The sequence below is a fragment of the Rhipicephalus microplus genome, unplaced genomic scaffold (assembly GCF_043290135.1).
Source record: "Rhipicephalus microplus isolate Deutch F79 unplaced genomic scaffold, USDA_Rmic scaffold_232, whole genome shotgun sequence".
NCBI classification, from domain to species: domain Eukaryota; kingdom Metazoa; phylum Arthropoda; class Arachnida; order Ixodida; family Ixodidae; genus Rhipicephalus; species Rhipicephalus microplus.
In genome coordinates, this window is record NW_027464803.1 from 57501 (window position 1) to 70000 (window position 12500).

A 12500-nucleotide genomic window follows, 5' to 3' on the forward strand; every position below is an offset into this window, starting at 1 on the left:
TTGTTTTTTTTTTATTTCGCCCCGGCAGACGCGGTTTTTGCGCCGCCCCGGCTGACGCGGTTTTTGCCGCCCCGGCTGACGCAGTTCGGACTTAGCACTTTTCGGCTGTGCCTGGCTGGCGGCCCACTCACTCGATCGCCATGTCTGTTTGCCACAGTTTTCCCGGTGGTGCCGCACCCGGGCTCGCCCCGGCTGACGCAGTTTTCGCGCCGCCCCGGCTGACGCGGTTTCGTGCCGCCCCGGCAGACGCGGTTTTCGCGCCGCCCCGGCTGACGCGGTTTCGTGCCGCCCCAGCAGACGCAGTTCGGACTTAGCACTTTTCGGCTGTGCCTGGCTGGCGGCCCACTCACTCGATCGCCATGTCTGTTTGCCACAGTTTTCCCGGTGGTGCCGCACCCGGGCTCGCCCCGGCTGACGCAGTTTTCGCGCCGCCCCGGCTGACGCGGTTTCGTGCCGCCCCGGCAGACGCGGTTTTCGCGCCGCCCCGGCTGACGCGGTTTCGTGCCGCCCCGGCAGACGCAGTTCGGACTTAGCACTTTTCGGCTGTGCCTGGCTGGCGGCCCACTCACTCGATCGCCATGTCTGTTTGCCACAGTTTTCCCGGTGGTGCCGCACCCGGGCTCGCCCCGGCTGACGCAGTTTTCGCGCCGCCCCGGCTGACGCGGTTTCGTGCCGCCCCGGCAGACGCGGTTTTCGCGCCGCCCCGGCTGACGCGGTTTCGTGCCGCCCCGGCAGACGCAGTTCGGACTTGGCACTTTTCGGCTGTGCCTGGCTGGCGGCCCACTCACTCGATCGCCATGTCTGTTTGCCACAGTTTTCCCGGTGGTGCCGCACCCGGGCTCGCCCCGGCAGACGCGTTTTTTTTTTTTCTTTCGCCCCGGCTGACGCAGTTTTCGCGCCGCCCCGGCTGACGCGGTTTCGTGCCGCCCCGGCAGACGCGGTTTTTTGCGCCGCCCCGGCTGACGCGGTTTTTGCCGCCCCGGCTGACGCAGTTCGGACTTAGCACTTTTCGGCTGTGCCTGGCTGGCGGCCCACTCACTCGATCGCCATGTCTGTTTGCCACAGTTTTCCCGGTGGTGCCGCACCCGGGCTCGCCCCGGCTGACGCAGTTTTCGCGCCGCCCCGGCTGACGCGGTTTCGTGCCGCCCCGGCAGACGCGGTTTTCGCGCCGCCCCGGCTGACGCGGTTTCGTGCCGCCCCGGCAGACGCAGTTCGGACTTAGCACTTTTCGGCTGTGCCTGGCTGGCGGCCCACTCACTCGATCGCCATGTCTGTTTGCCACAGTTTTCCCGGTGGTGCCGCACCCGGGCTCGCCCCGGCTGACGCAGTTTTCGCGCCGCCCCGGCTGACGCGGTTTCGTGCCGCCCCGGCAGACGCGGTTTTCGCGCCGCCCCGGCTGACGCGGTTTCGTGCCGCCCCGGCAGACGCAGTTCGGACTTAGCACTTTTCGGCTGTGCCTGGCTGGCGGCCCACTCACTCGATCGCCATGTCTGTTTGCCACAGTTTTCCCGGTGGTGCCGCACCCGGGCTCGCCCCGGCAGACGCGTTTTTTTTTTTCTTTCGCCCCGGCTGACGCAGTTTTCGCGCCGCCCCGGCTGACGCGGTTTCGTGCCGCCCCGGCAGACGCGGTTTTTTTGCGCCGCCCCGGCTGACGCGGTTTTTGCCGCCCCGGCTGACGCAGTTCGGACTTGGCACTTTTTGGCTGAGCCTGGCTGGTGGCCCACTCACTCGATCGCCATGTCTGTTAGCCACAGTTTTCCCGGTGGTGCCGCACCCGGGCTCGCCCCGGCTGACGCAGTTTTCGCGCCGCCCCGGCAGACGCGGTTTTCGCGCCGCCCCGGCTGACGCGGTTTTTGCCGCCCCGGCTGACGCAGTTCGGACTTGGCACTTTTTGGGCTGAGCCTGGCTGGCGGCCCACTCACTCGATCGCCATGTCTGTTTGCCACAGTCTTCCCGGTGGTGCCGCACCCGGGCTCGCCCCGGCAGACGCGTTTTTTTTTTCTTTCGCCCCGGCAGACGTGGTTCCCCCCCCCCCCTTTTCGCTCGCCCCGGCTGACGAGGTTTTCGCGCCGCCCCGGCTGACGCAGTTTTCGCGCCGCCCCGGCTGACGCGGTTTCGTGCCGCCCCGGCTGACGCGGTTTTCGCGCCGCCCCGGCTGACGCGGTTTTTGCGTCGCCCCGGCTGACACGGTTCGGACTTTGCACTTTTCGGCTGTGCCTGGCTGGCGGCCCACTCACTCGATCGCCATGTCTGTTTGCCACAGTTTTCCCGGTGGTGCCGCACCCGGGCTTGCCCCGGCAGACGCGTTTTTTTTTTCTTTTCGCCCCGGCTGACGCAGTTTTCGCCCCGCCCCGGCTGACGCGGTTTCGTGCCGCCCCGGCAGACGCGGTTTTTTGCGCCGCCCCGGCTGACGCGGTTTTTGCCGCCCCGGCTGACGCAGTTCGGACTTTGCACTTTTTGGCTGAGCCTGGCTGGCGGCCCACTCACTCGATCGCCATGTCTGTTTGCCACAGTTTTCCCGGTGGTGCCGCACCCGGGCTCGCCCCGGCAGACGCGTTTTTTTTTTTCCTTCGCCCCGGCAGACGTGGTTCCCCCCCCCCCTCCGTCTTTCTTTTTGTTTTTTTTTTTCGCCGCGGCTGAAGTGGATTTTTCGGTGCCTCGACGCCCCGGTAGTCGCGGTTTTTCCGTTTCCGCACGGCCCCGGCTGACGCTGCTCGGTCACAGTCGCCTTTTGTGAGGATTGCAGACTTCTTGAGCGCGGGTGTTTTTTTTTTTGTTGTTGTTGTTGTTTTATTACGCATTCGCTCCAGCAGACGCTGTTTAGACTTTTTGTTTCCTCTTTTATCCTGCGACGAGGTGACGAGGTTTATTCGGTGCCCCGCCGCCCCGGCTGAAGTGATTTTTCCTGTCCCGTGCCGCCCCGGCTGACGCGGTTGGGACTTCGCGTTTGTTCGGCCGCCACGGGTTTTGGCGCACTCGCTCGGTTGCTTGTTGTTGCCACTTGTTGCGAACCCAGGTTTCTTGAGCGAGCGCGGGCGTTTTTTCTTCCTTTCTTTCTTTGTTCTATGTGTTAGCGAATCGGCCTTTAATATCACACGAGGACTCACAACCAACAATTTTCAGTTTGAAGTGTAAAAAATCTGCAGGTGTTGACGTAACTGACTTGCCCCGTACCCTTGAGTACATCCATGAAGTTCTCGTAGTACTACTAAATCGCATTATTCCAAGTGGAGAAATTCCCATAAACTTGCAAACCTCTACACGAAAATCGGTGCGCGTGATAAAGTTGAAAATTATCGTCCGATATCAAATGTGCCTTCTATAACACAAATTCTAGGAAAAAAAAAAAACACTTGTTCGCCGTTTTCTGCGCCGTGACTGGCAGCACTCCGGCGAAGCGAAACGGGGTCGATTCGAGCACGATATCGGCGTCTTTCGACGTGCTCGCCGGCGACCGTCGCACGAGTACGTCGCACGAGCGCGTCTGCCGGGGCGCCGTTTGCGAAGCCGACGCAAAAGTGGGAACCGCCGCTCGGATGATCGCCGCTTTCGGCAGAGTGAGTGTTGGCACTCCGGGGAAGCGAAACAGCGTGAATGCGCCCACGAAATCGGCGTATTTTGAAGTGCCCGCCGGCGACCGTCGCACGAGTACGGTAAACCGCGTCAGCCGGGGCGTAGTTCGGGACGCCGACGAAAAAGTGGGAAGCGCAACTCGGATCTTCGCCGTTTTTGCAGGAGTGAGTGGCGGCCCTCCTGCGAGACCAAGAAGCATCGATTCGTGCACGAATTCGGCGCCTTTCGACGTGATCGCCGGCGACCGTCGCTCGAGTAGGGCAAACCGCGTCTGCCGGGGCGGGCTTCGGGACGCCGATGCGAAAGTGGGAAACGCTGCTCGGATGTTCGCCGTTTTTGGCCGAGTGAGTGCTGGCACTCGGGCGAAGCCAAACGGGGCCGATTACGGCACGATATCGGCGTCTTTCGACGTGCCCGGCGGCGACCGTCGCACGAGTACGGTAAACCGCGTCAGCCCGGGCGGAGTTCGGGACGCCGATGCGAAAGTGGAGAACGCCGCTCGGATCTTCGCCGTTTTTGGAGGAGTGAGTGGCGGCACTCCGGAGAAGCCAAGGAGCGCCAATTAGCGCACGATATCGGCGTCTTTCGACGCGCTCGCCGGCGACCGTCGAACGAGTAGGGCAAACCGCGTCTGCCGGGGCGGGGTTTACGACGCCGACGCAAAAGTGGGAACCGCCGCTCGGATGTTGGCCGTTTTTGGCAGAGTGAGTGCTGGCACACCGGCGACGCGAAAGAGCGCGAAAGCGCCCACGAAAGTGGCGTATTTGGACGTGCTTGACGGCGACCGCTGCAGGAGTACGAAAAACCACGTCAGCCGGGGCGAGCGACCCACGGCGGTCTGGGTGCTTATCGCTGCTATTATAGGGGCACCCCGGCAGACGCAGAAAAAAAAAATTTTTTTTCGACCTTCTTTTTTGCTGGTCGAGCTCGGGTAACCCAGGTCGCAATGGGAGCCGCGCACGAAAGCGGCGTCGCGAGACGCGTTCGCGGTCGCTAGTCGCACGAGCTCGGCAACCGCGTCAGCCGGCGCGGAGTTCGGGATGCCGACGGCTAAGTGGGTACCGCTGCTCGGATGTTCGCCGTTTTTGGCCGAGTGAGTGCTGGCACTCCGGCGAAGCGAAACGGGGCCGATTCGGGCACGATATCGGCGTATTTCGACGTGCTCGCCGGCGACCGTCGCACGAGTACGGCAAAGCGCGTCTGCCGGGGCGAGGTTTGCGATGCCGACGAAAAAGTGGGAAGCGCCGCTCGGATCTTCGCCGTTTTTGCAGGAGTGAGTGGCGGCCCTCCTGCGAGACCAAGAAGCATCGACTCGCGCACGATATCGGTGTCTTTCGACGTGCCCGCCGGCCACCGCCGCACGAGTACGGCAAACCGCGTATGCCGGGGCGGGGTTGGCGACGCCGACGCAAAAGTGGGAACCGCCACTAGGATGTTCGCCGTTTTTGGCAGAGTGAGTGCTGGCACACCGGCGACGCGAAAGAGCGCGAAAGCGCCCACGAAAGTGGCGTATTTGGACGTGCTTGACGGCGACCGCTGCAGGAGTACGAAAAACCACGTCAGCCGGGGCGAGCGACCCACGGCGGTCTGGGTGCTTATCGCTGCTATTATAGGGGCACCCCGGCAGACGCAGAAAAAAAAATTTTTTTTCGACCTTCTTTTTTGCTGGTCGAGCTCGGGTAACCCAGGTCGCAATGGGAGCCGCGCACGAAAGCGGCGTCGCGAGACGCGTTCGCGGTCGCTAGTCGCACGAGCTCGGCAACCGCGTCAGCCGGCGCGGAGTTCGGGATGCCGACGGCTAAGTGGGTACCGCTGCTCGGATGTTCGCCGTTTTTGGCCGAGTGAGTGCTGGCACTCCGGCGAAGCGAAACGGGGCCGATTCGGGCACGATATCGGCGTATTTCGACGTGCTCGCCGGCGACCGTCGCACGAGTACGGCAAAGCGCGTCTGCCGGGGCGAGGTTTGCGATGCCGACGAAAAAGTGGGAAGCGCCGCTCGGATCTTCGCCGTTTTTGCAGGAGTGAGTGGCGGCCCTCCTGCGAGACCAAGAAGCATCGACTCGCGCACGATATCGGTGTCTTTCGACGTGCCCGCCGGCCACCGCCGCACGAGTACGGCAAACCGCGTATGCCGGGGCGGGGTTGGCGACGCCGACGCAAAAGTGGGAACCGCCACTAGGATGTTCGCCGTTTTTGGCAGAGTGAGTGCTGGCAATCCGGCGAAGCGAAAGAGCGCGAATGCGCCCACGAAAGTGGCGTGTTTGGACGTGCTTGACGACGACCACCGCAGGAAAACGAAAAACCACGTCAGCCGGGGCGAGCGACCCATGGCGGTCTGGGTGCTTATCGCTGCTATTATAGGGGCACCCCGGCAGACGCAAAAAAAAAAAAAATTTTTTTTCGACATTCTTTCTTGCTCGTCGACCTCGGGTGACCCAGGTCGCAGTGGGAGCCGCGCACGAAAGCGGCGTCGCGAGACGGCTTCGCGGTCGCTAGTCGCACGAGCTCGGCAACCGCGTCTGCCGGGGCGGAGTTCGGGACGCCGACGGCTAAGTGGGAACCGCCGCTCGGATGTTCGCCGTTTGTGGCCGAGTGAGTGCTGGCACTCCGGCGAAGCCAAACGGGGCCGATTCCGGCACGATATCGGCGTCTTTCTACGTGCTCGCCGGCGACCGTCGCACGAGTACGGCAAAGTGCGTCTGCCGGGGCGGGGTTTGCGACGCGTACGCAATAGTGAGAACCGTCGCTCGGATGTTCGTCGTCTTTCGCCGAGCCAGTGCTGGCACTCCGGCGAAGCCGAACGGAGCCGATTCGGGCACGATATCGGCGTCTTTCCACGTGCTCGCCGGCGACCGTCGCACGAGTACGGTAAACCGCGTCAGCCGGGGCGGAGTTCGGGACGCCGATGCGAAAGTGGGAAGCGCCGCTCGGATCTTCGCCGTTTTTGGAGGAGTCAGTGGCGGCACTCCGGTGAAGCCAAGGTGCGCCAATTCGCGCACGATATCGGCGTCTTTCGACGTGCCCGCCGGCCACCGTCGCACGAGTACGGCAAACCTCGTCTGCCGGGGCGGGGTTTGCGACGCCGACGCAAAAGTGGGAACCGCCGCTCGGATGTTCGCCGTTTTTGGCAGAGTGAGTGCTGGCACTCCGGCGAAGCGAAAGAGCGTGAATGCGCCCACGAAAGTAGCGTATTTGGACGTGCTTGACGGCGACCGCCGCAGGAGTACGAAAAACCACGTCAGCCGGGGCGAGCGACCCACGGCGGTCTGGGTGCTTATCGCTGCTATTATAGGGGCACCCCGGCAGACGCAGAAAGAAAAAAAAAAAATGGGGACATGGCGTGCGTCACCGTGCGGCTTCGCAGCGTTGCCGAAGTCGCCGAGCCCTTCGACTGAGCCGAACGGCGGACAGGGAACGTTGGTCGGCCGTTCTAACCTGTCGGTGCCACGCCGAGACGTCGTTAAGGAAAACCGCGTCGTGGGCCTCTACGACGCCGTCGAGTCGTTGTACGTTTGGTGTCCAGCGTGTCGGCGGCGAGTAGCGGACACGTCGTTCACGACTTCGGTCTTTCGCAGTCGACGCGAACTTGCGGAGAGTCGTGGTGCCTCACGTTTTCGGCAGAAACCGCGGCGGAATTTTCCCGTGCGTGCGCGCACGACCTCGGTGCTGTGCCGTCAGCGTAGTGTTGCACAAACTCGTGGCCTACCCAAGGTGCGGTACGTTTGCGGCCGTATCCTCGGTGGGAATTTCGTGAGTAGGGTCGCAAATTCTACGACCTCGGCGGGTTTGAGAGCGACGTAGACTTGTGGCACGCTCAACGTGCCACACGTTTCGGGGCACACCCGCGGTGAAATTTTCTCGAGTACGCTCGTATTAGTGCCCAAGGAGGTCTGGGTACTTATCGCTGCTATTATGTGGGGGTTCTCGTGAGCGGCGTACGCGAAAGCGACCGGGTGTCTGATATGCGGCGGGCTTCGGCCTCGTCAAGCGTGTCCTCGGGTCTGCTCCAGGGGAATCCACGGCAGTCGTCTGCAGCCTCATCCGCTTGATGCGTTAGGGGCTGGTTGTCGGACGGTGCCGTTTTACCACGATATCGAGGTGTGTTCCGTGTCGTCCTCGGGCGATTCAGATGCGAAAGCGCCGAAGACGCGGGCGTGACCCGTCGTCTGGCGGCTTTGCAGTCTCGGCTCCGTTGCTAGTTCCGGCCGGTCCACCGACAGTGCAGCGGGCTTGGGCAACCCGCACGGCGCGACCGAGTCGATGCAACGAAAAAGAGCGAGCATGAACGTGCTTCTTGCCGCACGGCTCCCACTCGTCTTTCGGGAAGGTTGTGCCGTAGCGAGCTCGAACGCCGTCATCTCGGAGTGCAAAATAAGCGTGTTGGGGCGCCTGAAGGTGGCCTCCGCCGCACACAGACTGCGTCCGGCCCGCCGAAGGCGAGGACGGACGCGCAGTCGAACGATTACCTGGTTGATCCTGCCAGTAATCATATGCTTGTCTCAAAGATTAAGCCATGCATGTCTAAGTACATGCCGAAATAAGGCGAAACCGCGAATGGCTCATTAAATCAGTTATGGTTCCTTAGATCGTTTCTTCCTACTTGGATAACTGTGGCAATTCTAGAGCTAATACATGCAGTGAGCCTGGAGCCCTTTGGGTAACGGGTGCTTTTATTAGACCAAGATCGATCGGGTTTCGGCCCGTATTGTGTGGTGACTCTGGATAACTTTGTGCTGATCGCATGGCCACGAGCCGGCGACGTTTCTTTCAAGTGTCTGCCTTATCAACTTTCGATGGTAGGTTACTTGCTTACCATGGTTGTTACGGGTAACGGAGAATCAGGGTTCGATTCCGGAGAGGGAGCCTGAGAAACGGCTACCACATCCAAGGAAGGCAGCAGGCGCGCAAATTACCCACTCCCGGCACGGGGAGGTAGTGACGAAAAATAACAATACGGGACTCTTTTGAGGCCCCGTAATTGAAATGAGTACACTCTAAATCCTTTAACGAGGATCAATTGGAGGGCAAGTCTGGTGCCAGCAGCCGCGGTAATTCCAGCTCCAATAGCGTATACTAAAGCTGCTGCGGTTAAAAAGCTCGTAGTTGGATCTCAGTTCCAGACGAGTAGTGCATCTACCCGATGCGACGGCTCGGACTGAACATCATGCCGGTTCTTTCTTGGTGCACTTCATTGTGTGCCTCGAGATGGCCGGTGCTTTTACTTTGAAAAAATTAGAGTGCTCAACGCAGGCGAGTCGCCTGAATAAACTTGCATGGAATAATAGAACAAGACCTCGTTTCTGTTCTGTTGGTTTTTGGAATACGAGGTAATGATTAAGAGGGACGGACGGGGGCATTCGTATTGCGGCGCTAGAGGTGAAATTCTTGGACCGTCGCAAGACGAACTACTGCGAAAGCATTTGCCAAGAATGTTTTCATTGATCAAGAACGAAAGTCAGAGGTTCGAAGGCGATCAGATACCGCCCTAGTTCTGACCATAAACGATGCCAACCAGCGATCCGCCTGAGTTACTCAAATGACTCGGCGGGCAGCTTCCGGGAAACCAAAGTATTTGGGTTCCGGGGGAAGTATGGTTGCAAAGCTGAAACTTAAAGGAATTGACGGAAGGGCACCACCAGGAGTGGAGCCTGCGGCTTAATTTGACTCAACACGGGAAAACTTACCCGGCCCGGACACTGGGAGGATTGACAGATTGAGAGCTCTTTCTTGATTCGGTGGATGGTGGTGCATGGCCGTTCTTAGTTGGTGGAGCGATTTGTCTGGTTAATTCCGATAACGAACGAGACTCTAGCCTATTAAATAGGTGCGGGGTTCCCAGCACCTTACAACCTTCTTAGAGGGACAAGCGGCTCCTAGCCGCACGAAACAGAGCAATAACAGGTCTGTGATGCCCTTAGATGTCCGGGGCCGCACGCGCGCTACACTGAAGGAAGCAGCGTGTCTTTATCCCTGTCTGAAAAGACTGGGTAACCCGTGGAACTTCTTTCGTGATTGGGATAGGGGCTTGCAATTGTTCCCCTTGAACGAGGAATTCCCAGTAAGCGCGAGTCATAAGCTCGCGTTGATTACGTCCCTGCCCTTTGTACACACCGCCCGTCGCTACTACCGATTGAATGATTTAGTGAGGTCTTCGGACCGATGTCCGGCGCGGCCTTTCGGTTGCGCCGGTCTGTTGGAAAGATGACCAAACTTGATCATTTAGAGGAAGTAAAAGTCGTAACAAGGTTTCCGTAGGTGAACCTGCGGAAGGATCATTAACGGATTGTGAAGGGTGAGCGCCTCAGCTGCGTCTGCGCCCGACACTTTCTGCCGCTGACCCCGTTTGGACGCGGGGTCGGCTTTTCCCCACGGGGCTGCCTGAATGTGGAGCGGCACCCCGTGACAAATTGTTGCGCCCAGCGGACGCCAACACCGCGACCTTGGACGGTCGGCCAGGTGGCGGACGCGGGTACAAACGGCGCAACGCACTCATAGGTCGGCTTTCGACCCGCCACTGCACCGTGGCTCGAAGCGCTCGAAATGCGCGACCCGACCGCTGCGGGACCGCCTAGTACTGTAAACAGGAGCGGCGGAGCGCGAACGGCGAGTCGTGGTTACGTCGGTAGAAGGCGAGGCTGCGCGTTCCCGAAACGCCAGCCGAGTGCCCTCCCGACCGTTCGAGCGTGCAAGAACGAGACCCGACAATCGCGCGGCGACTGCCAAGTACGAGAGGAACGGCACAAGCGTCGGCGGTCGGTCAAGGAACTGGCGATGTGACGGGTCCGCTGTGCACCAGTGCATACCGTCCCGCCGTCCGCGGCAAGCGCCTCCGCGTCCTCGGGTGACGGAGGCTGCCGGTCGGTTCTTGCAGGCGAGGGATCTCGCTGGCACCGGTTCGCGTTGACGCGCGGCCGGTCATGGCACGGCGATGCGACGGCCGAGGTGCGCAGTACTCGATGGAGGAACCGCACGCTCCGATGACCGTCCCGCCCTCCGCGGCGTATGCGTACCGACCGTAATGGTTGCAGCAGCGCCGGCCGGCTTTTGAATTCGCCACACGAAACACGGTGCGAGATCGCGGTTAGGGGAGCGTCGACGTTGCCAGGCGTTTTGCTTGCTGCCGAGGGAAAGGCGGCACGGCCACGTCGCGCTCGTCGCGATTAGCGGGTCTGCGCGCTTTGGGAAGGTGCCGCAACGACTTGCCGAAAGAGGAAGCACGGAAGAACGAGGGACTTGGACGTCCCGACAATTGAACGCACTTGCGGCCAGGCCCTTGCTGGCTTCGTTCTTCCGCCTCGAGTAGGCTCGTACGCGGCTCCGGCGCCGAAAGTGGTCCTTGGCACCGACTTCGGTGGACGTGGGAAGTGCCGCGCAAGTACGGCGCGCCTGGCTCCACCTGTTGGCTAAAGTAGGCAGCCGGATCGGCATTTTGGTGTGCGGTGGCAAACCGTGGATGCGAAAAAAGCTTGTGCGATTTCGTGGAACAAAAAGCGGGGGTCCCCCTTTTTATGCGGAGGAGACCGACCCGCCTGCCGTGGTGAACCGCGACGCCACGGTAAAAACGGGAGAGGCTTGTCGATGGGACCGTGCATCCCGCGCTCCACGGAGGCCGGGAGGCGGCCGCCCGAGGAAATGTGTAGCCGTCGAGGCCCGCATCTGCGTGCACTCTTATCCAAATGGGTGTACCGCAGGCATTTTCTGGTTAGGCGGGCCAATGAGAGCGAGCACACAACGATACCTACGGGTCCGGCTTGGAGAACCGGCTTCGACGCCTCCCGAGTATTTATAGAGGGGTGGACCACGAAAGCACTCGCAAGTAGCGAAAGCGAAACGCCGTCCGAAACACACCGTTTGCTCGATTTGCGGCAGCCGAAAAAGGCGCGGCAGAGTTTTGGAGTCCAAGCGTGCGCTGAAAAGCGCCCTTCTTGGCCACTGTTTGGCCGAGTGCCAGAAACGTTTGGTTTTGACTGTACGGAATTGAACAAACACTTTTTCACGACTCTAAGCGGTGGATCACTCGGTTCTCGGGTCGATGAAGAACGCAGCCAGCTGCGAGACTTGGTGTGAATTGCAGGACACACTGAGCACTGATTCTTTGAACGCACATTGCGGCCTTGGGTCTTCCCTTGGCTTCGTCTGTCTGAGGGTCGGATCACATATCAAGAGAGCCTTCGGCGCACAAGGGAACGTGAGCCGTCGACTCGTTTTGACCGCGTCGGCAACACGGACAGCACGCTGAACACCTCACAGCGAGCGCCAACAGCGGCCACTCAAGGGCGAGACGGTGGCGACCGTCGTGCCAGAGCCCAACCGAAACGGGGGCGACCGACTGCATTGAGGATGTGGCACCTCGTTGAGACCGCCGCAGGACTTCGAGTCGGAAGGAAGCCTGCAGGGAAAGTGCGGTCGAGGTTGCGTACTCCTCTCTGCGACCGGGCGCGCAAGAGCTGCGAGAGCCACGGACGCGCAACTTTAACGCACGGTAAACACGAGGAGCGAAAGCCGGCCAGCAAAGCTTCTCCAGCCGTGCGCAAAGTGCGCGAGATCGCAGCCTTGCGTTGCGCTTGTTGCCCTCGAAGTAAGCAGGGTGTCCCGTAGACCGGGCGCTCGAACACGCTGCGGGGCCGTGCCTCCTCCAGGCTTTGCCGCGCGAACAGGGAACGTTCGCGCGCAAAGCGCAGGGAGGTGAGGAGGCTGCGCCCGACGTTTGCGGTTCGCTGCGTACGCGGTTGATGCGGAGAGCACGGCGCGACGACTTGCCGCGAAGCGGAAAAAGTCTCCCGCACGAGTTGGCGAAACGTTGGCGAAGCTTAAGGCGTTCTCGTCGTAGTCCGCCGTCGGTCTAAGTGCTTCGCAGTTCCCGTCCCGTTCAAAAAACTGGGCCACTCCAGTTGGGGCGGGGGCGACGCTACACGAGACGATGCCTC

General features: G+C 61.1%; 2 non-coding genes across 2 annotated transcripts; both read left to right on the forward strand.

Moving 5' to 3' along the window:
* The first annotated feature begins 8036 nt into the window (after nt 1-8036).
* Nucleotides 8037-9851, forward strand: LOC142792699 (small subunit ribosomal RNA). The gene has a single exon (XR_012891142.1). It is a non-coding gene; the product is annotated as a small subunit ribosomal RNA (ribosomal RNA).
* Nucleotides 9852-11570: 1719 nt separating this feature from the next.
* On the forward strand, nt 11571-11723 carry LOC142792711 (5.8S ribosomal RNA). The gene has a single exon (XR_012891154.1). It is a non-coding gene; the product is annotated as a 5.8S ribosomal RNA (ribosomal RNA).
* Nucleotides 11724-12500: the final 777 nt, after the last annotated feature.